General features: G+C 37.1%; 1 long non-coding RNA gene and 1 pseudogene across 1 annotated transcript; one reads left to right on the top strand and one right to left on the bottom strand.

The window, feature by feature from the left end:
• Positions 1 to 12938: 12938 nt before the first annotated feature.
• Positions 12939 to 15172, top strand: LOC122135995. Its single transcript, XR_006153846.1, has 4 exons — positions 12939 to 13075; positions 13232 to 13309; positions 13496 to 13704; positions 15092 to 15172. It is a non-coding gene; the product is annotated as an uncharacterized LOC122135995 (long non-coding RNA).
• LOC122134619 lies at positions 13573 to 21941 on the bottom strand (annotated as a pseudogene).
• Between the last annotated feature and the right edge of the window lie 2283 nt (positions 21942 to 24224).

Genomic DNA, 24224 nt, shown 5'->3' with positions numbered 1-24224 from the left:
GGGCAGGCCACGATAGGCCGGCCAGTGAGAGATAGAGCGGGCAGCCAACGATAGGCCGGACATGGGTGGGCAGGCCACGATAGGCCCCACAGAAAAGGCCCCGGCCAGGCGGGCTTAAAAGAAAGCCACGAAGGCGCAGAGAAAAAGGCCTAGCTAGGCCACAGATTGAGGATGTCCAAATGGACCCAGTGCGAAAGCCAAGAGGCCGTAGAATGAAATGAATGCAGTATGCACAGAGAGGCAGGCCATGTAATTAGACCACGGTGGGAACACACGATATGGGTAACAGAGGGATAAGGCCACGAAAGACGGGCCAAAAAAGAAAAGGACTAGTTAAGCCACAGTAATCAGAGGTTGTTTGGAGTAATATGAAGAGGAATTGTACCACCACGATTATTTCATATAGATTACCTTGAGGACAGCTATTTGATATACCCTTAAGATGTTTAGTATTTCAGGTCTAATGTAGGCATTTCAAATGCAGAGGATGACCATCTTCCCAGTCGCTTCATATCTGATGTTTGTACTCCGAGTTCAACAGCATTAGTGACCAGTGTATAGAAGCGGTGACAGACGCAGCTTCTAAACGGGACTACATTGAGCTGAACCAGCCGCAGAGAAAAAGGCCCCGATAGGCCCGTGAAAGAACGCTACAAGAGGGCGTAGAGAGTATAGCTGCTAAGGCCATGACGGACAGCCTGCGAGAGGCGGTGGAAGAGTAAATGTAATGAATAGGTGTAACACCACCACCACCAGTAATTTGCTTAATTTTTACCTTAAAACACACGCATTACATTACGTTGATAGGCAATGTACTTTTCTTTAAGCTATGTGATGGTGAAAGCCTTGTGTGTAGATAACAACGATAGACATTGTGTATGAAAACCATGATAAACTGGACCTGGGGGGGAGCATGTGAGAAGTAGTCACAACCAGCCAGTAGTTTGCTAAGAGTATTATACTGTACCTTGAGCATTACGTGAAATAAAGTCTGATCTTGACGGACATCCGATGAGGAGGATCATGTACATAAGCACCCTGAAGGCAAATTACAGGAATTCTAAACCAACCTCATTGAGTAGAGAAAGGTGATTAGGTTAATTGATACGAGGTAGAATTAGGGTTCTAGCAGTAACATAAGAGCATATACACAGATACAATTACTTTAGGCTAGACTCCTACGCACTCTTGATAAAACTCAATCTAACTGCCAGAAAACTGTAGAGGAAACCTATCCTCCCCCCCCCCCCAAAAAAAAAAAAAAAAAATAGAAAAAGAGCCAGATCAGCATGATCATAAAAAGAGATACTCAAATTTAAGCAAAGTTCGCTGTGACATGTGAAGGCCACAATAGGCCAAACTTCATAAACTGTAATGGACAACCGTCCGCTGATGACCATCATAGCAGAGTTATGCAAAGTGCCTCAGCAGCTCTGTGTAAGGTGAAGGCAGCAACAGCCGGGTAAGACCAAACAACGATTATAACTTAAAGTCTGCGTGAAATCAAAATTGACTTTACTAGCACACATGGCTAGTATTGATGTAAATGATCTGTGCAAGTTAATCCGCTGAGAAAAAAAAAATAAATAAAAAATAAAAATAATAATAATAATCTTCTTTGTAATCCTTAATCAAAACTGAACATTTACTTCCGCTGTGGAATGGCATTCCTTTTCTAATGACGGCAGTTTGACGGCATGGGCAGAATATCCTTAAACACACCCCTCCAGCCATTTAGTTTGCGATAAGTGAAAGTACAGACTAGAAGTGCAAAACAAAAACAATGCCCTCTATTCAATATTCCGTTTCAGTGGAAATACGTCACCACACTGAAACTAAAGTCAGCAGCGACCTCCAGTTCATGTGGACTTTTAAAGATGAGCGACTCTTACCTAGAATTCAAAGCAAAGATGACCATAAGACATCAGCTTGATAGAGCCTGCTTCATAATAGCGCCAGTTCCAAAGAGTGACCTGTGTAAAGACGAGGTGAAGCCAAAGTTCTCTGTCATCTGCAGCCATGGATTTCCCACGAAGCTGATGACTCCATTTACCCCCATGGGAACCCGACAAGTGACCCCCCATTCCTATACGAGGCATTCAGAATTATTGTAGATAGATGCAAATGAAACAATGACTGAATAAACCAAAGACAAAAGCATATGATTAAGACAAAAAAATACGTAAAAGGTGTGCAAAACATAGCCCAGTTTTCAGAAGGAATAATCGAGCAACGATCTTTTATCAGTAAGGCTATAAAGATCGTAAGCCTTTAATAACACAAGCCTTAAAATGCCTTTACAAAAGAGTTGTTCCAAACATGAATGTATTAGTTTGATTAACATCTTGATCATGCAGCGCTAGTTTGCTAGATAAACCACCATCACGCAACACAAAACGCTTTATATTAACACGTTTGAGCAAATAACCTTGCAGAGAATAAAATGTAATGCCAAAGCGCATAAAAACAAAAAGTGATACTTATAAAAGGTGTAGGCTGATGAAGGGCGAGATGCGAAACGAGACCGTCAGCAGGCCAGAGAGATTTCATGGCGTGCAGGTTCACGTGAGCGTACAGATGAATATTTTTGGTTGATAGAGACACAAGCAGCGCCGACACGACAGATCGGAAAGCACCGGCAGTTGCCATGTCCTCGATTTTCTGAGGAATTGGGATATTGTTACCCTGTTGCTGCGGGTAGCTTTAATGTCGGGATGAGTTGAGCGCGACCCATAAGTGATATTTAGCGCTGAATGTGAATTGGTAGTTTTGTTTCTCTCAGGGAACCCTTCTCGAACGCGATATTGGGATGTTTGTAGCAATTTGGCGGTTGTTTGAAAAAAAAAACCTGCAACATACTGGGAAAGGCACTCGCGGAACTCCGCCAAGGTGTTTCACTTCTCTCTGACGAGAAAACTTACTTTCCTGAAAAGCCTATTGGCAAGGCCGGAATGACTGTTTATCCTTCATCGATATCAACAATTCACAATTTAATTTTCAATTGCTATTGTTACAATTGCTATTTTTGATATCAACAATTACATTTACAATTGCTATTTTTGATATCAACAATTACATTTCCACTAGTAACAATGTTAATTCTTGATATCAACAATTCAGTTTTTCACTTCTAAATGTTAATGCTAGATATCAGAATTCAGTATTTCTACTAGCAATTGCTATTTTTGATATCAGCAATTGTATTTTCACTAGTTAAATGTCACCATAGGCTGCCATTCAAATTTAATTGTTGATATCAAGAATTGATTTCTTACTAGTAACAACATTTTTGATATCAATATCAGTAATCACGTGGTTACTAGTACAGACGTCGATTTCTTGATATCCAAACACTTTAATTCTTGATCTAACAATTGAATTATTGATATCAAACAATTTAATTATTGATATAAACAATGTAAATTATTGATATCAACATTTAATTGGTCACTAGTGGACAATGTTCATTTCTGATATCATGAATATGATTGTTACTAGTAAGAAAGCCATTTTAGATATCAGAAATACCCTCCAATTGTTGATATCAGAATACATTTCAGATACAGAAGATGAACATTGTCACTAGTAACAATCACATGTGATGATCAAGAATTAACCTTTAACTAGTGGAAATTATTCTGCTATCAGAATTCCATTGTTATAGTAAAAACTGTATTGTGTATCAAACCATTATATTTCTATAGTAAGAAATACACAAGCTGAAATGTGCATTTCGAATTTTAAATAGTAAGAAATCCGATGTTTGATATCTGTATAGTTCGGCGGTTTTAACATTAAACATATGAAATGTTATTGCTACAACAATTTAATTCGTCACTAGTATACCGACCGTATCTTGATATCAAAAATGATGTCATCACTGCAGAAAGGTCGACTCATATCAAAAGAACTTCCAAACTAGACTACCATACCTTGATTCAGTAAGTTCTTACATGTTTAAAATCCATTTTCACTAGTAAAAATTGTATTTCGATATCATGAAGTCTTTTGGGATATGTCATGTAAGGAATTCCGTTGTGGCTATGGGCTAATTTAATGACGTGCAACCCTTTGATGAATGTTTAATGGCGTAGACACCGAGATACGAGCCCAAAGCGATAGGGCACGTTCGCGTTGCCTCTCATTAAGAAAAACGCTCCTGCAGGTTCATTTTGAATAAGTATTTTGTGTTTTTATTTGGCGAAAGGCGATTTACTCTCGCGCCGACCACCGTCGTCGGTAGTTTTACTCAACAATCCAAACAGACCTCAACGACTTTACCCAATTCTGTGGCGCAGATGGTAGAGCACTAACCCTTTGCTTTTTGACGCGAGCGGACCGGTTCAGGGCCGCCTTCTGCAGAGCTCGTTTTTTTGTCCCACCCCACCCCCCCTTCCATTTTCGCTCCATATTCCCTGCGAAAGGCATACATTTTCTATAAAACTGAAACATGAACGAATCATCGGGAAACAGTGAAAAATCACTTGGACTACTTGTGGTATGTATAGGGGCTAGTGTGTAGCGGCGGGGGCTCCATTGATAAGTTTTAAATAAAAATGATAATTACACTCAAAGAGTTTGTTATTGACCTTTTCCTGGTTCTATATGTGGTGCCTCCTCCTACTAATGAGGTTGCAGATGTTGGTCACTATTTGCATCAGTGTGATACGAACCAGCAGCATCAATTACTATTACTGGGCGCAAATACGCTATTATCAAGATATGGTCAAACTAGAATCTATTAGCTAATAATATATGCGATTGGGCACTTTAGGTTCCAACTAGACTTCGTTGTATTAAATAAAACCCTAGCCAACAGAATCAAGGCTTAACGAATCATCCATTTCAACTGGAAGATGAAGGCTGTGATATTACGTTTATCCCTAGCCGGGAGCCACGCGATAGGGTCTTATTTATTGAAAATAAAGCAATATAAAGTGTATAACCGTATTGCTGTAAAAAAGGCGACGTATAATATTTGTAGTGTGAATATCGTATGTGAAAATGCTTGTAGATCTTCTACTGCCATAAACATAAAGTTGATTACATGCGCAGTAGCTCGCGAATGTGAGACCAACCCCGCACATGGTTTGGGGGAAATGGGTATATAAACCACTTGTCATGTGGACAACCCTGAAGGAAATGGACACTTTGCTACAAGCTAAAGTAGTGATGTTGTACAGCTTGTATAGCGTGTAAAATTGTACTGTCCCCCAAATACCTCACCACATAGACATTATGTCTAAAGCGCTGGCCCACAACAATTGAGTACATCCCTCAAGTGAAAATGTCCAAATGGGGCCCATTTCGCCGTTTTCTCTCACCGGTTGTCATGTGACTCATTATTGATTACAATAGGTCTCCGGTGTGAATGGGGAGGCAGTGTGTGTTAACTTTGGTGTTACACTACTCCCTGTCTCATACTGGTCGCTGGAAGCTTCACCACGGCACCTCATGGCAAAAACTCTCTGAGGATCTGAGAAAAACGAATGGTTTGCTCTCATGTACGATGGCCGTAGGCATATAAAGAAGATAACCAAATCTGAAGCCTGAGACTGCAGCACGGTGGTTTAACAGGGACCAGTTCAACTCGCGACAGGCCTCGCCATGGTCGGCGCCAAAGAGTATGAGTGCACGTGACTCAGCTTCCTCTCCAAAGGGTGTGTTTGGGAAATATAAGTATGAGTGCTGCCAGCAGTGCTGCAGAGGTTTGAAGGGTGGGGGGGGGGGGTGGTCAGCACTGTCAGTGCGCAGACTGCACAAAATTGGTCTGCATGGCTGTCATCCCAGAAGGAAACCTCTTCTTAAAGAGGAATGCACAAGAACGCCAGCAAAAAGTTTTGCTGGACAACTAGACTAAGAGGATAGATTACTGGAACCCTGTCCTGTTGTCTGATGAGACCACGATAAAAACTGATTTGGTTCAGATTGTGTTCCAGCATGTGGCGGCAACCAGGTGACGGAAGTACAAAGCCAATGTGTCTTGTCCCTACAAGTCAGCATGGTGGTGGGAGAGGCATGTGGGCTGCAGTATTGGCCTAGCAGGCACAGGGGCGAACAGGTTTCATTGAAGGGAACCCTGAATGCCAAACATGTACTTTGACATACTGAAGCAGAGCATGGACCCCCTCCCTCGGAGACTGGCCGTGCAGCCAGGGACGTAATTCCAAAATGATAACCAACCCCAAAACACCCTTTCAAGATGACCACTGCCGTGCAGCAGCAGCTGAGGGGGAAAGGGGATGGACTGGGCAAGCCGAGGCCGTCACTCAAATGGGAAAGATGGAGGAGCTGCACGGGCTCTAACATCTGGTAAGAAGGACCCTCCAATGGCAACCTAGTGCACGCTCCTGGTGAATCCAAGCCCATTAGAAATGGCTGAGGACAAGACATGATAAAGAGGGCAAGACCTTAGCATAATTCCTTGTCAACCGATGACTTCAAGAACGGGACAACATGTATATACAAAATAATGCCATAGTAGTCAAACGACTAATTCCCGCCCCCCCCCATGTAGCCACGTTAGTCAGAAATAAAAAAAAAATGTCCAGTAAAATGTTTGGATGATGCCTGTTTTTCCTTTTTATAGTTTTACTTTTGAGTGATATTGTTTTTTTTTGTTGGTTTTTTTTGAGTGTATTATAAGTAAGTGTAATAAAACCACAAGAAAAACATGAAAAAACGGCATGACGTTGTTTTTAAAACTAAATGAATGCCTTGTTGCAATTTTCCTTTAATACTCTGAAGGGCTTTGGTGGCACAATAAAAAGAAACAGCATTAAGTTACTTTTTTACAATTAACAAAAAATTAAAGAAATGAATCCAGGCATAAATAAATTTTCAGTTTCACTGACAAACATAAATAAGTGAGGAGCTGTTTCTGCCATGGTGTTCTTTTGCTCTGCCATCTTTGGCCAATGCTGTCTGGAAATCTTCATGAAATTCATGATCTAATTACTCATCGCATTCTTACTGATAAAATGGCATTTCTACATATCTGTAAAAGTATTTTTACTAGTTAAAATGTTAATAGATATCAGTAATTCGATTTTTCACTAGTTGCAAGGACAATTTCAGATATCAATAATTACTGTGTTACGAGTAAAAATTTTAATTCTTGATATCAACAATTCAATTTTCAACTAGTAAAATGTTGATTCTTGATATCAGGAATTATATTTCTACTAGTAACAATTGCTATTTTTTGGATATCAGCATTGTAGTTTCACTAGTTAAATGTCACCATAGGCTGCATTTCAAATTTATGTTGTTGGATATCAAGAATTGCTTTCTTACTAGTAACAATTCTTTATTTCACATATCAGTAATCACGTGGTCTTACTAGTACACACTTTATCTTTCGATATCAGATATCAATGGTACTAGTACAGAACTCTTTTCTTGATATACAATTCAGTTGTTCCTATCACAATGTGACTTCTTGATAGCACGTTCATTTTCACTAGTAAAAATGCCTAATTCTATGATATCAGGAATGAGATTTCTACTAGTAACAATTGCTAATTTTTTGAATATCAACAATTGTATTTTCACTAGTTATGTGTCAGCACATAGGCTTGCACATTCAAAATGTAATTGTTGATATCAGGAATTGACTTTCTTAGAGTTGAAATTATGATTTGCACCTATCAGAAATACAATTTAAGAGTAATTAAAAACCTGTATTTTTTATTATCCAGTAATCACATGGTTACTAGTACAGACAGGTCTTTTCTTGATATCAAAGCAATTCAATTTTTCACTAGTAACAATGGTATAATTGATATCAACAATTCAATTTTCATAGTTCAACATGTTACTTCTTGATATCAGGAATAGATTTCTACTAGTAACAAATTGCTAGTTTTTGATATCAACAATTGTATTTTCACATACTTAATGTCACATTAAGCCTGCCATTGCAAAATCAATGTTTATATCAAAGATTGCTTTTTCCTAGTAACAACCTTAGTTTTTGATCCACAGTAATCACGTGGTTACTAGTACAGATTGCGATTCTTGGTATCAAACACATTCAATTTTGATTATTCAAACAACCTGATATTGTGCCTCGTAACGACACGTAGTCGGGATATCAAAAATGCCGTTCATCACTCGCAGAAGATGCGGTTGTTTATCATATCAACAAATGAAAAATTACAAACTAGGAATACACATACTTTTTGATATCAGGAACTTAATTTTTACAAGTTTAAAAATACATTGTCAATAGTCAAAAATCTGTATATTAAGATATCATGGAATTCCCTTTTTGGATATGGAGTAGTACTGAATTCTTTTTGGGTTTTATTTGATGCTATAATTTAATGACGAGTGCAACCTTTATGAATGTTTTATGGCGGCATCGACGGACAAGATACAGAGCCCACAAAAAGGATGGGGTTGTTCAGATTTGCCCTCGCAGTGAAAATAAATGCTCCTGTAGGCTATTTTAATACTTATTCTGTTTTTTATTTTGGCAGAAGCTTTTTTAGACTCCGCCTACCAACGTGTGGTAGTGTTACTCAATAACTTAAAAACGATTCCTATTCTTTATTAGATTCTCAGGTGTAGCTGGTAGAGCACGAAACGGTTTAAGTTTGAACGCGCCGGGGACGGGTGCGATTCCGCCTTCTGACGAGCTATGTCTTCACACTTTTCACATCCAGTATCACACCGGCAAGGCATATCTTTTTCTGTAAAACTGGAAGAAATTACCGAAAAAGTGAAAACTAACCGTGGATAGTGTGTAAGGGTTCGCGGTTTTAGTTGTAGGGGCGCGTCCATCCATTTAAAATTTTTTTTTAAAAATTAAAATTTACAATCAGGTTATTATTGTAGCCTATTACTGTTTTATAATGTGGCCCTACTACAATAATGAGGTGCAGATATATTGGCCACTATTTGCAACTAAGTAGTACTAAACAGCATTCAAAATTACTATTAGCTGGAAGAAATATCATATTATTAAATAGTGTAAATATAATCTATTGCTAATAAAAATAGCTATTTCACGTTAGTGTAAATATAATTCATGGTATTCAAATACGCCCCTCCCAAAATCAAATTCTAAACTATCAGCCATTTCAACTGTAAGATGAAGGCTGTGATATTAAGTTTATCCACTAGAAGGAGCCAAATTTTAGGATATATTTATTGAAAAGTAAATGCAATAAATGTGTAGAAACCGTAGTGTGCGACAGTAGTATAATATTATAGTGTGCATAGAAATATGTGAAATGCTTGTAGCTCATTTACCACAATAATACACACACTGTGATTTAAATATACAGTATCTCACAGAAAGTGGACAACACCCCTCCATTTTTGTAAATATTTTATTATATCTTTTCATGTGAAAACAGTGAAGAAATGACACTTTGCTACACTGTAAAGTAGTGAGGTGTACAGCTTGTATAACAGTGTAAATACTTTATTTTCAATTCATCTTGTCCACCGATGCTTCAAGAACTGGGACAACATCTTATATAAAAATAATTCCTATTAGGACACCGACTTATTCATGAGTAGCCAACGATATTACCAAAAAAAAAAAAAAAAAAAAAGTCCAGTAAAGTATGATGCATTAATATGTTATATTTTTCCTTTTAGTTGTATTTTTATTTGAATGTATTAGAAAGAAGTGTAATAAAACCAAACATAAACACCTGAAAAAAAACGACATGAAGTTATTTTTAAAACTAAATGAATGCCTTATTCTTTTTTTCTTTACTAAGCCGAAGGACTGGTGGCCAATAAAAAGAAACAGCATAAAACTTACTACTTTTGTTACAATTAACAAAAAATAAAGAAAAAAAAATGAATCCAGCCATACACATAATTTTCACGTTTCAATGACAAAGCAAATAAAATAAAAGAAGAGCCGTTTCTTGCGCATGGATGTTCTTCCGCCATCTTTGGCCAATGCTGAGCTAAAAAGGAGGAGTGTCTGAAAATCTCATTATTATTCAGATCTAATTACCATAGCTATTTTTAATGTTAAAATGGCATTTCTACTATCTGTAAAAGTATTTTTACTAGTTTAAAATGTTCAGATATCAGTAATTCTATTTTATAGTTGCAAGGACAATTTCAGATAATCAACTGCCTTTGATGATATCAATAATTACTTTGTTACTAGTAACAACTGTGTATTCTTGTATATCACAATTTAGTTTGTTATAGTTGAAATGTTATTTCTTGAGATCAGTAAAGGTATTTACACATGTTACCAATTGTTATTTCTGATATCTGAAAATGCATTTCTGATAATCAATATAATTTCTGATATCTAAAATTAGTTTCTTACTAGTACAATCACATTCATGATATCTGAAAATGAACATTGTCATAGTGACACATAATTGTTGATATCAAGAATCGACATCTGTAACTAGTAACCAAAGTGATTACTGATATCAAAAATAAATTTTTTACTAGATTCAAAGTAGTTGTCTCTTAAGATGTAGGAAGATGTTCCTGTTTTCTCGTTTGATCTCTGAAACATCAATGATGTCCCCTCCACCTCGCGTATGAGGCCGGAGCTTCGTCTGACTGCTGATTTGTTCAAAGAGTTCTTCAATCAACCTCTTTTGTTTTTCTTCTCATGAAACTTGAATTGAAGGTGAACGATTCTTTAATGTAAATCATGCAGCTTGATGACATACTGTAAATAAAAGGAAAAAAGATTGAGATCGCTGTATAAACTGGTTAAGAACTTGTTTTCGTACTTATATACCATATTGTTAAATAAACTGTGTGCAACAGATGCAATGCTTCTGGTGACTTCGATTTGCATGTTCGCGAAATTCTGATTTTAGGAAATTTATATACCAAAGTTTTAAATTAACACCCGACTAACTGTTTTTACATAAAGCCAGTGTAGTTTCAATGTACCAGAACATTACATTTGAAATGCAATGATCAGATGTACTGTTTAATTGCAACTTAAAATGTGTAGTTAGTTAAACGAACTGGCCGTTTTACCTTCCTTCAGCATGAGATTGTCTTCACTGCACCTCCTGGAGCCCGAGAGATGCAACTGCAGTTTAGAGCCCTTGTACTGCAATTCACCATTTCTTCTGCGCATACCGACATTTGTGATTAAAATTTTGAATTTTGCCGTTATAAATGTTTAGTGAAAATAATGTAAGTGTGTTGTTACATTCGAAATTTGACCTGTTTATATTATTTTCTTACAATAAGTGTAATAGGATGACAGCAATCATCCCTTCTAGAGAAACCCTATGAACTCTTGCACACTGATACTGTCTGAAGAGTGATGATAAAAATCAGAAACTGAGGTTTGTGTCTTCACTTACTTAGAAATGCTTTGTCTTGCAGAAACTACATTTATGAAAGCTGTTAAAAACTCAGCCCCTCTTTGGAAATTATTACATAATGATTTACTAAAAATTGATGGACAGTATCATTTATTTTACATGGAAGTCCATGTCTGCCTCACAAGGGGGAAAATCCAAATATGAGATATTAAGGGTTCAGATGAAACTGACATACCAAGTCATAACCATGAAAATCTAAATTGACAAAGTTTATGATATAAAAAGTTTAAATTGACGCATCGAATTTTATATCAATTAAAGTTTCTCAATTTTTGACTGGGTTTTTTTTTATCTCATGATTTTGACTCCATAATGTCGACTTTTCATCTCATAAGCCTAACCAAAGCATGTTTCTAATGTGGCAGAAATGGGTTTTCCTCCTTTAAAGTGTTAGCAGTGTTCTAGTTCAGTGTCTTCCCAAACTTGTAATTCTAGTGCACTGCACCTTTTGTCTGTCTGTTATCTAACCACCTGATTCCCACAGTGCTCTTAGTAAATTATTGCAAGAACTAAACGTTTACTGCTGGGAGACATACAAAATGTGCAAGTTTCAGTGGTTTGGGAACAGGTCTAGTTTACAGCTGTGAGAAGATAAACAAAACATCACGTCAGTTTATCTTCATTTAGAGAGTAAACTCCTGTATTCAGGGGATTCAGAGCTGTATTTAAATGCAGGTGTCACTCTTGAGTGCTCAGTGTGTACGTGACCTCGTGCTCGTTGTGTTCCGGAACGCACAAGCGAGAGTGAACAGTGAAAGGCCCATTATGTTGGCGCTTAAACAGTTTAATTTGAAGATGTGTCTACACATTATATTTGCGTTATTTTAGAGGGTTAGTCCAGCAAAATATGCTAACAATTGTGGCAGCACTTCTTTTCACAGATATTTAATACGGCGCACACAGAACACGTTTTGCGTTCCATACCGCGCTGCGTTCTGATTGTTTTCCTGCGTAAACGTTCTGTTGAGATTCACCGTTATGAAGCGTTTAAGATCAAATGAAGTTAAACGCGCCTCGAGACCGAGCTTTCTTCATTCCGTTTCTCACATTTTAAACGCAAGAACGAGTTGTGTGTGAACGGCCCACAGCAGCAAGGCGTGCAGTCGTGTTTTTTAAGACTTTAATTGTATTGAGAGCACATGGAACAGTTTAATCTAGCTCGTCATCTAAAGCTAAAAACAGCATTTTGTTCATTCCTTTGTAATTATATATTTGCAGCATTTATATGAGCTCAAATTAATTCTACAAAATAAAATGGAATATTAGCACGTATAAAAATTCATGGCACGCGGCAGGAGCATCTTTAAAAAGTTAGTGCTGCCAATATGACTAAAAATGTCTAAAACGAGAGAGAGAGAAAAAAAGCACTTTCTATAAATTCATATACATTTCAACATTTAAGGGATAGTTCACCCAAAGAATTGATCGGTTTTGTCTTTACTGCCTGAAAATGCACAATCAAGCACGGCAGCATGTAAGCATTTCTCTCTCTCTCTCTCTCTCTCTCTCTCTCTCTCTCTCTCTCTCTCTCAGATTTCTAACAGTAACGTGAACTAAAATCGACACAATCTACTGTAAATGCAGTTTTACCCTCATCAGCGTCACGGATCGCATTATGTGCTCATCACTGGCGTCACTGCGCCTCCTGCTGTCTGAATGACGCGACTGCAGTTCAGGCGCAGTTCCCCTGGATTCCTGTTTCAGTTCAACGAGTTGGATATGATCACATCTAGGTAAGACAGATTTGCATTCAGGTTTATGAAATTGTTATTTTTGTTTAGACAAAGTAAGCAGTTATAGTCATAGTTACAGTCATAGTTTATCTATGCATGTTTGTTTTATTTTCATCTAACTTTAATTTACACATGAAAAACTCTGTTAATTTACAGAACCAATAAACTGAATGTGAATCAGTTTATAGAAAAAAGGCAAGAAATACTGATATTCAAAAGAAAATGATTTTCCAGGTAAATTCAGGAGTGCAACTACGGCAGCACAAACCACTGAAGTGATTAATGTATTGTTTTATTGTTGGATGGACAGACAAATCTCAGTCATATCAGCTGTAAAACACAACTCCCAACAAAACCACAATGTCACACCTGCACAAAGATACTCAAGTCTTCATATAAACAGTGTTTGTTTGTGTTTAGTGTGCAATGATGACCTCTGTGGCGCGGGACGCCTCCTTTGTGCATCGATGCATGGCTGTAATAAAGGCAAAACAAGTCCATCAGGCTGAACTCCAGCACAGGTGTCAGTGTTTCTCCAGGGCTTGAGTGAGGAGCTGATTGAGCTGCGAGATCATCGGACGAGGGTCTTCGTTCAGGCCAGCGGTGATCATGGTGGTGTTGTAAATCTGGTACGTAAAAAATGGCATTTATCTTTTAACTAGAAATAGTATTGAGATGAGAGAGTGGTGGGAACTCTTTCTTTACCTGCTCGAGGAGAAGCTGTGCCAGCTCAGGGTTTGAGTCCTTCAGTGCATGAAGCTTCTTGATCAGATCATGTCTGGAAACAAACGCTTGATGTTACATATATTATGCAAGTATGTATTATGCTTTATTTTAGTTCAAACAACTGATTAAAAACATCACAATAATCCACAAGTAATCCACATAACTCCAGTCCATTAGTTAACATCTTATGTGTTTTTATGGACTATGGCCTCATATTTTGGCCTGAAGCAATGGTTTACAGTTATAATTTTGAGTAACTTATGAGTCACTGATTGCAAAGTTCGTTCAGTCTGATATTCAATTAAGGGATCTGAAAGAGAGGCTGGTGCGAGTCCATGCAAGGATTTGTACACCAATAACAGAAGTTTAAAATCAATCCTATAATAAACTGGAAGCCAATGCAGGGAGACCAGGGTAGGAGTAATATGTTCACGTTTTTAATACCCATTAAGAGTTTTGAACTTTTTGCAAATGAGAAATAGATGACTGGCTTATTCCCTTATATAACACATTGCAATAGTCAAGTCTTGTTGATATCAAAGCATGGATCGCAATTTTAAGGCCTTTAAGCATCAAACATGATTTCATATTTGCTAGAAACTTAACTTTACAACATAATTTATATGTTTGTCCAGTTTTAGAGAGCTGTCAATATACACACCTAAGTTTTGAACACGTGTTTTGATTCAAGGTGACAGAGCCAAAATTTAGCTGTGCTGTACCCCTGGCTTCACTGGAACTGAAAACTATAGTCTCTGTATTATTTTCATTTAGATGTAAAAATAAGAAGCCAACCATGTTTTAAGTGCAAAAGACAGGCCATAAGAGGTTTTAAACCCTTTTTTATGTGACAGTGGCAAATATGCGTGTACATCATCAGTGTAGCAGTGAAAAGCAATATTATATTTCTTGAAAATATTTCCCAATGGAATCATATAAAGAGAGAATAAAATAGGAGCAAAGATGGAGCCTTGAGGCACACCACACATGATCAGTGCTGATCTATTGAACAGGCCCCAATATTCACTACCATGCTTCTACCAGTCAGATCGGATTTAAACCACTTCAGGACTTTCCCCTGAACCCCCTCATACTCCTCCAGCTGTGAGAGCATCACTCAGTGGTCAACTGTATCAAAAGCAGCAGTTAAGTCTAATAAAACTAACACGACAGAATTTCTAGCATCAACAGTCATTAAAAACAACAACAGCAACAATTAATTAAAAACTTCCACAAGGGCTTTCTCAGTTGAGTGGTTTCAATCAAGTTTTTGATCTGCTGAGTGTGCAGGAAGTGTCAAGCAGCACCCATCTCCAGCACCGGGATCATGGCTGGGTGTGTGTCTAGACACGAGGTCACCTACAGAATCATAGGTAAGTTAATGCAAATAATCGTTGTTGGGTTTCTACACATTTCTACGCTTTATTGCATGGCCATTACCAAACAAATAAATGATTAACGCAACACGGAATATTAACTTGCTTTATTGCATGGCCATTACCAAACAAATAAATGATTAACGCAACACGGAATATTAACTTGAAATGGAATTTATTATTTGTGAGAAAACTGCTTAATACTAAATGTATAATTGAATTTATATACAAACCCGATTCCAAAAAAGTTGGGACACTGTACAAATTGTGAGTAAAAAAGGAATGGAATAATTTACAAATCTCATAAACTTATATTTTTATACACAATAGAATATAGATAACATATCAAATGTTGAAAGTGAGACATTTTGAAATGTCATGCCAAATATTGGCTCATTTTGGATTTCATGAGAGCTACACATTACAAAAAAGTTGGGACAGGTAGCAATAAGAGGCCGGAAAAGTTATATGTACATATAAGGAACAGCTGAAGGACCAATTTTCAAATTATTAGGTCAATTGGCAACATGATTGGGTATAAATAGAGCCTCTCAGAGTGGCAGTGTCTCTCAGAAGTCAAGATGGGCAGAGGATCACCAATTCCCCCAATGCTGTGGCGAAAAATAGCGGAGCAATATCAGAAAGGAGTTTCTCAGAGAAAATTTGCAAAGAGTTTGATGTTATCATCATCTACAGTGCATATCATCCAAAGATTCAGAGAATCTGGAACAATCTCTGTGGGTAAGGGTCAAGGCCAGAAAACCATACTGGATGCCCGTGATCTTCGGGCCCTTAGATGGCACTGCATCACATACAGGAATGCTACTGTAATGGAAATCACAACATGGGCTCAGGAATACTTCCAGAAACATTGTCTGTGAACACAATCCACCGTGCCATTCTCCGTTGCCGGCTAAAAAAACTCTATAGGTCAAAAAAGAAGCCATATCTAAACATGATCCAGAAGTGCAGGCGTTTTCTCTGGGCCAAGGCTCATTTCAAAGTGGAAAACTGTTCTGTGGTCAGACGAATCAAAGTTTGAAGTTCTTTTTGGAAAACTGGGACACCACGTCACCCGGACTAAAGAGGACAAGGACAACCCAAGTTGTTATCTGCGCTCAGTTCAGAAGCCTGCATCTCTGATGGTATGGGGTTGCATGAGTGCATGTGGCATGGGCAGCTTACACATCTGGAAAGGCACCATCAATGCTGAAAGGTATATCCAAGTTCTAGAACAACATATGCTCCCATCCAGACGTCGTCTCTTTTTGAGAATTTCAGGGAAGACCTTGCATTTTCCAACATGACAATGCCAGACCACATACTGCATCAAATTACAACATCATGGCTGAGTAGAAGAAGGATCCGGGTACTGAAATGGCCAGCCTGCAGTCCAGATCTTTCGCCCATAGAAAACATTTGGTGCATCATAAAGAGGAAGATGCGACAAAGAAGACCTAAGACAGTTGAGCAACTAGAGGCCTGTATTAGACAAGAATGGGACAACATTCCTATTCCTAAACTTGAGCAACTTGTCTCCTCATTGTTTGGGGCATCTGGAAAAAGTCCCCAGTCCTTGTGTCATTTGCAGGCTATTTATAAAAAGAAGAGGGGATGCCACACAGGGGTAAACATGGCCTTGTCCCAACTTTTTTGAGATGTGTTGATCCCACTTATTTTTCCCTTAAAATGATACATTTTCTCAGTTATAACATTTGATATGTCATCTATGTGTTATTCTGATAAAATGCATTGAAATTGAACTGCGGAAGACAATAGACTCTTCCACATCATTGAATAAAAGCCTTTTATGAAGTGCTTGTAATTTCCACCATCATTTTTAGAATCGGGTTTGTGTAATATCAACATTTTTATATCACAATTTATATTTTTGTTCACAGAGTGCCCCAATATCGGGTTTTTATATATAATCGGGTATATATATATATATATACATATATATATACCTTGCTAGTACCGGGTTGTACCCCCTTTTGCCTTCAGAACTGTCGTAATTCTTCGTGGCATAGATTCAACAAGGTGTTGGAAACATTCCTCATAGATTTTGGTTAATATTGACATGATTGCATCATGCAGTTGCTGCAGATTTGTCGGCTGCACATCCAAGATGCGAATCTCCCATTCCACCACATCCCAAAGCTGCTCTATATTTTCTCTTTTTCGGACCATCCTCTGAAAACCGTAGAGATGGTTGTGTGTGAAAATCCCAGTAGTTCAGCAGTTTTTGAAATACTCACACCAGCCCGTCACACTAACAACCATTCCACGTTCAAGGTCACTAAAATCCCCTTTCTTCCCCATTCTGAGGCACGGTTAGTATTACCGTTTCATCTTTTAGTTATCATTAACACCGTATTAGATTTCCGCGATTTGAACAACTCACGTTAAATAAATAGTGTCCAGCATAAAGCACAGTTTTAAGTTACAGTCTCACGTGCGTACAGCACGCAGAGTAGTTTAGTTTTGAGTCAAAACAGGGCGGAAAAGCGGGGAGGTTTTAAAAGAGTGCTAAGGGAATTATTCAAATGAACATATGAATGAATTAATGATATGAATGCACCTCTGAAGGTTCTGACTGTCTTCAGAAACGATTCGATGGCATTTTGTTTTCATCTTCGCTCCATGTAACGTTAATTACCTAAAGCAGCGGTTCTCAATTCTGTCAATTCCTGTCCTCACACCCTCCTGCTTTGCACATTTTGTATGTTTCTCTTATGGTTTCAGACGTTTGTTCTATTCGAATGTTAGTGCCCTGCGAAGTGGACATCACTGGATATTCCACCGTGATTCCAGTTCGAAGCGAACATACTGTATATGTTCCATTCAAAGTGAATTGAAGTGTGTGAGACGTGAATTTAAATTGTATTTATTTACAGAGGTATATGAGGTGATGGTACACTTCAACAGATTTCCCCTGCTCAGGGAGTAGGGAGCAATGAACACTGTGTAGGGACCATGTCAATTGGGAACACAGTTAACGGAGCTCACTTCTAACGAGCTGATTATCTGAATCAGGTGTGTAAACAAAGAGAGACACACAAAATGTGCAGAGCAGGGGGTCGCGAGGACTGGAATTGAGAACCGCTGACCTAAAGGAAGTGTTCTTAATAGCAATGCTGTTTTGTCCACTGAGGTCACGGCAAACAGCTGTAATTCGGCTTTTCCGTAAGCGCCACCTGCTGTCAGAGAGTGGATTTACCGAGACTTATTTACATTCAGTGTGTGTGCAGCTTCTGTCTGGCCAAAAACAGACCGAATTTGCATGCCCTGCTGTAAATTTTGACCGGTTGATGAAAAACAAGCTTGTGTGGATTCTACACATTTAAACAATTCAGATAAGTTATCTAGAATTATTTATGGAGCAGTTCAAATACATATAATCATTTATTAAGCAATTATCATTTTGACATATCTTTTCTTTATTTAAAGGCTGAAATGTGAGGTTTAACTTTTTATTAAACTTTTCAAAGCTTTATTTGAACATTTACATTAGATATCTCAAAATGCTATTAAACTGTTGTCAGTCAAGTTGTCATTTAAAATCCGGACATCATTGGTAATGTTATTGTTTTAGTGATTATGCATACCAAAAATTCATTTTATTTGTTGATTTTTAAATATGCAACTTGGTTAGGTGATTTATGTGTCGGTACTTTTTTAACATCTCCAGCACATTTTAACAATACCATGATAATACTGATAACCGTGATAATTTTGGTCACTATCATCGTGATTTTCATACCGTTACATCCCTAATTAAGATCTCCAATTTTTTACCCTGTGGTGCAAAAGAATAGACAGACACTGAATAAAAAACAATGTCTTTATTTTTCTTTATTATTCTATATTTATATTACTCTGTATTAATAAATTCCATAGTTGTTTAAACATTTACAGTTAAGATCCTTCTGAATGGGGCTATTTTTCTTAAGATGAAAAAAGAATTAAGACCTTGAGAAAACGTTTTGTAAGTCAAGAATCAAGATCATAAGAAAATTGAATAGAATAAATTTTTTAGTCATGTTGTGATCACAACAAAATAGATAAAATTATTTAATCAATGCATCTTTATCATTCCATTAGCTTGCTGATCAATATACAGGTGCTGGTCATATAATTAGAATATCATCAAAAAAGTTCATTCAAAAAGTGAAACTTGTATATATATATTCATTATTTTCACACAGACTGATATTTCAAATGTTTATTTCTTTTAATTTTGATCACTATAAATGACAACTAAGGAAAATCCCAAATTCAGTATCTCAGAAATTAGAATATTACTTAAGACCAATACAAAGAAAGGATTATTTAGAAATCTTGGCCAACTGGCAAGTATGAGCATGTACAGCACTCAATACTTAGTTGGGACTCCTTTTGCCTGAATTACTGTGCAGCAATGCGGCGTGGCATGGAGTCGATCAGTCTGTGGCACTGTTCAGGTGTTTGATGAGCCCAGGTTGCTCTGATAGTGTCCTTCAGCTCTTCTGCATTCTTGGGTCTGGCATATCGCATCTTCCTCTTCACAATACCCCATAGATTTTCCATGGGGTTAAGGTCAGGCGAGTTTGCTGGCCAATTAAGAACAGGGATACCATGGTCCTTAAACAGGGTACTGGTAACTTTGGCACCGTGTGCAGGTGCCAAGTCCTGTTGGAAAATGAAATCTACATCTCCATAAAGTTGATCAGCAGCAGGAAGCATGAAGTGCTCTAAAACTTCCTGGTATACGGCTGTGTTGACCTTGGACCTCAGAAAACACAGTGGACCAACACCAGCAGATGACATGGCACCCCAAACCATCACTGACTGTGGAAACTTTACACTGGACCTCAAGCAACGTGGATTGTGTGCCTCTCCTCTCTTCCTCCAGACTCTGGGACCCTGATTTCCAAAGGAAATGCAAAATTTACTTTCATCAGAGAACATAACTTTGGACCACTCAGCAGCAGTCCAGCCTTTTTATTGTCTTTAGCCCAGGCGAGACACTTCTGACTCTGTCTGTTGTTCAAAGAGTGGCTTGACACAAGGAATGCGAAAGCTGAAACACATGTCTTGCATACGTCTGTGCATAGTGGTTCTTGAAGCACTGACTCCAGCTGCAGTCCACTCTTTGTGAATCTCCCCCACATTTTTGAATGGTTTTGTTTCACAATCCTCTCCAGGGTGCGGTTAACCCTATTGCTTGTACACTTTTTTTCTACCACATCTTTTCCTTCCCTTCGCCTCTCTATTAATGTGCTTGGACACAGAGCTCTGTGAACAGCCAGCCTCTTTTGCAATGACCTTTTGTGTCTTGCCCTCCTTGTGCAAGGTGTCAGTGGTCGTCTTTTGGACAACTGTCAAGTCAGCAGTCTTTCCCATGATTGTGCAGCCTACAGAACTAGACTGAGAGACCATTTAAAGGCCTTTGCAGGTGTTTTGAGTTAATTAGCTGATTAGTGTGGCACCAGGTGTCTTCAATATTGAACCTTTTCACAATATTGTAATTTTCTGAGATACTGAATTTGGGATTTTCTTTAGTTGTCAGTTATAATCATCAAATTTAAAAGAAATAAACATTTGAAATATATCAGTCTGTGTGTAATGAATGAATATAATATACAAGTTTCACTTTTTTGAATGGAATTAGTGAAATAAATAAACTTTTTGATGATATTCTAATTATATTACCAGCACCTGTATATTTGGCAATTTTGAGATTAACGGCAGTGTTGGCGCCCCCTTGTGTTCAACTCAAAATGTACTTGTCAATGGACAATACACATTTTATGCTTTCAAAATTGGAGTGAACTGAGTACATTTTTAATTGCAAATTAATTAGCAGTTGTTTCCTGCAAATCTGCAATGCATTGCATCAGCCTTCAGATCAACTTGTAGATTCAGACCCACTGGCTCTTCAACAGTGTGAACATTAAGTCTCTAGTCTCACCTCCATATCTTTCTGTTTCATGGAGTCAAAGTACGGCGAGTGTTCAGCCAGGTGGTGATTCAGTGCACACAGATAGTAAATGCTCCTCGTTCCTGCCTTCACCCGAGAGGTGTACTCCATCAGGCTGGCCTGCTGTCCCGCAGGAAGTGCTGACGACTCAAAGCACAGCAGCTTAGCACTGTCTTCCTGTGACGACATAAATCAGCAGTTTGAAAACAATCAGAGAGAAACAGGCTGATTAAGAAGGCCATCGAGGCGTCTCGTACCTTGACGCTCTGCTCTGCTGTGGTCACGATGCCCTCGCGCAGAAACAGCCCGTAGTCGTCAAAGAAGCGAGCGTATTTCTCCGGATCCTTCTTGCTCTGGTCCAACAGGAACCCAGTGACCCGCTGCTCTAAAACATCCCGCAGTTTCCTGAAAGAAAATAAAGAGTATGTTATGTGTTTTTTTTTTTTTACACAGTGCAGAAAGCATAACATCATATTTCAGGCAGGTTTGTACCTGATTAGAGCACTTTCCTGTAGCAGCTCTCTGCTGAGGTTCAGAGGAATATCTTCATGGTCCACAACACCTGCAAATGTGATCACATGACAACCAATTGTCCTTTTTTATTTTTAAAACGTATTTCTATTAATCTAATAAAGTATTTAAAGTTTATTCATGCATTTATCTGGATGCTCAGTTGACCTCGTAGGAAGCACAGTCACTTGAGAAGGATGTGTTTGGCTTTGGTTTGGATCTGAACCTCCTGCTGTACAGAGCCACACTGGACCATCTCACGACTCACGACTCAAATATGGAAGCTTTCTGCTCACACACATCTACAATCATCACAAAACAAAACAGATTCACTAATAAGCTGATTACAAAACAAATGGACCTAAAATATTAATTTGGGTTGAACATTTATGTAAGAAGAGTGATCTGTGATATAAAAATCAGATTCACCACTGAATACTAAATAAAATGTGTATTTCAGAAAAAAGATAACAGACTACTTAATTTAATCTGAACTTTTTTGAACATTTATTATGTATAATTTTAAAATATGTATTGTTAAAAGATAACAGACTACTTAATTTAATCTGAACTTTTTTGAACATTTATTATGTATAATTTTAAAATATGTAAATACTTTATAAGCAGTTTTTAAATTAAGTACAATTTAATTGCATATGAATTAAAATATGTACAAATTAGTGCTTTAAATGCATATTTCAGATGTTAAGTGATGTAACAGGCTAATTAATTTAGAATTTATTAGATTATTTTTAACTAATTTGTATTTTCCTAATGTATTTTTAAAATATTTGAAATACTTGTTTTTTAAATAATGTGTAATTTAAGTACATACTGTAATTTAAATGCATTTTAATTAAAATATGTGCAGATTAGTACTTTAAATGCACACTTCAGTTATTAATGATGTAACAGGTAACTAATAGATGTAATTACAGTAATTTCAAATAACAAAAATTTGTATGTATTTGTATAATTTTTTATATTTATAATTTTTTTAAAATGTGTAAATACTTGATTTTATGTACATTTTACATTAAATGTAAATGCATTTTTATGCCATATTTAATAATAATGAATAATAATAATTCCTTATATGTATGAATTGGTGCTTTACATTCATATTTTAGTTGTCATTATTAGTTAAAAGATGTTATATATTATGTTCATAATGTTCATTATGTTCATGTATTTAAGAGATAATATTTTATAAGAAGAAGAAATACTGTATTTGACAAGTGAACCTGCAGAGATATTGTGAACTTTATTATATTTACTGAAAGGGTAAATAATGTAAGTCACAGTGGTTCAGTGACTGTAAGTTACACTGTTTTGTCAGTCACTGTGTGTCTGTCTAATTCAGTCGTCGTCTCACGTAGAAGATCCTGCGGATGTTGAGCGGGGCGTCTGCGCGGTAGTGCAGTGTGTAGCGGGGTTTATCATAGCGATAAAACTCCTCATTCTGCCACTCGCTGATGTCTTTGTGCTCCATCATCCAGAGTGCCTGCAGAGAGGAAACAGCTCAGGACTGATCATCAGAGCCACAGGGAGGTCAAAGGTCATTCATCAACAGACTTCACATACCTGCAGGGTGTTAAACAGCCGTCCGTTCATGAAGATGGAAAACTGACAAAGTTGCTGTACTTGGTCACAACCTCTTCAGAACAGACCACAGTCACTTCAGTGAGGTTCTTTTCCAAGCATGGCATGTTTTATGTCAGTGTTCGTGGCTGTGAGTGCAGACCTTTGACTCGGTCTTCTGATGAAAACTCTTTGCAGTCGTTCTTAAAAGTGAGCACGATCTTGTTCTCCTGAAACACATCTGAAGCTCCTGCGATCTCAAACACTCCAGAGCTACAGACACACAACACTCAGTGAGTAACACATAAAACATGATTAATGTAGACAAATGTTTGTTTTGACTTAACCTCAGATTTTAAAGTTTAATAGACACAAATATGTCAAAAAGATCTCCAGTTTCTTTCTGATTGCTAATGTTAATAAAAAGTAGGGTTGTGCGATTCATCAAAGTTTAATTTTGATTTTGGCTTCCAAGGATTATTAATATAATCATGATAACAATATTGACAGAAATAATCATGATTATGATTTCTTCCATAATCAAGGAGCCTGAATAAAAAGGCACATTCCTAAAACTGTTATTAAAACCATCTCTCCTCTCATTACTAAAACTAATAACATTTAAAAATAATTTTTATATGTATAATGTCATTTTAATATATGCAAATATTCTATTTTGTAATTACTTGCATTTTTTTTTAATTAAGTACATACTGTTGATGTTCAGATGTGTATAATTGCATATAAATGATGTATGAATTAGTGTTTTAAATGTATATTTCAGTTAATTGATATATCAGACTAATTAGTTTAAAATGTCTATATGTCTAATGTAATTTAAAATATGTAAATACTTAAAATTTATACTTAATACTTAATTTTTTATATATGTGCAATTTTACATTTAATGTGAAAATTATTTAAAATATGTACAAATTAGTGCTTTAAATATATATATTTCAGTAGTCATTTTGTAGAAACATTATGTTTAAAA

This window comes from Cyprinus carpio, chromosome A3 (genome assembly GCF_018340385.1).
Source record: "Cyprinus carpio isolate SPL01 chromosome A3, ASM1834038v1, whole genome shotgun sequence".
Taxonomy (NCBI): domain Eukaryota; kingdom Metazoa; phylum Chordata; class Actinopteri; order Cypriniformes; family Cyprinidae; genus Cyprinus; species Cyprinus carpio.
Note: the sequence above shows the minus strand (reverse complement) of the source record. Positions and strands in the feature narration are given on the sequence as shown.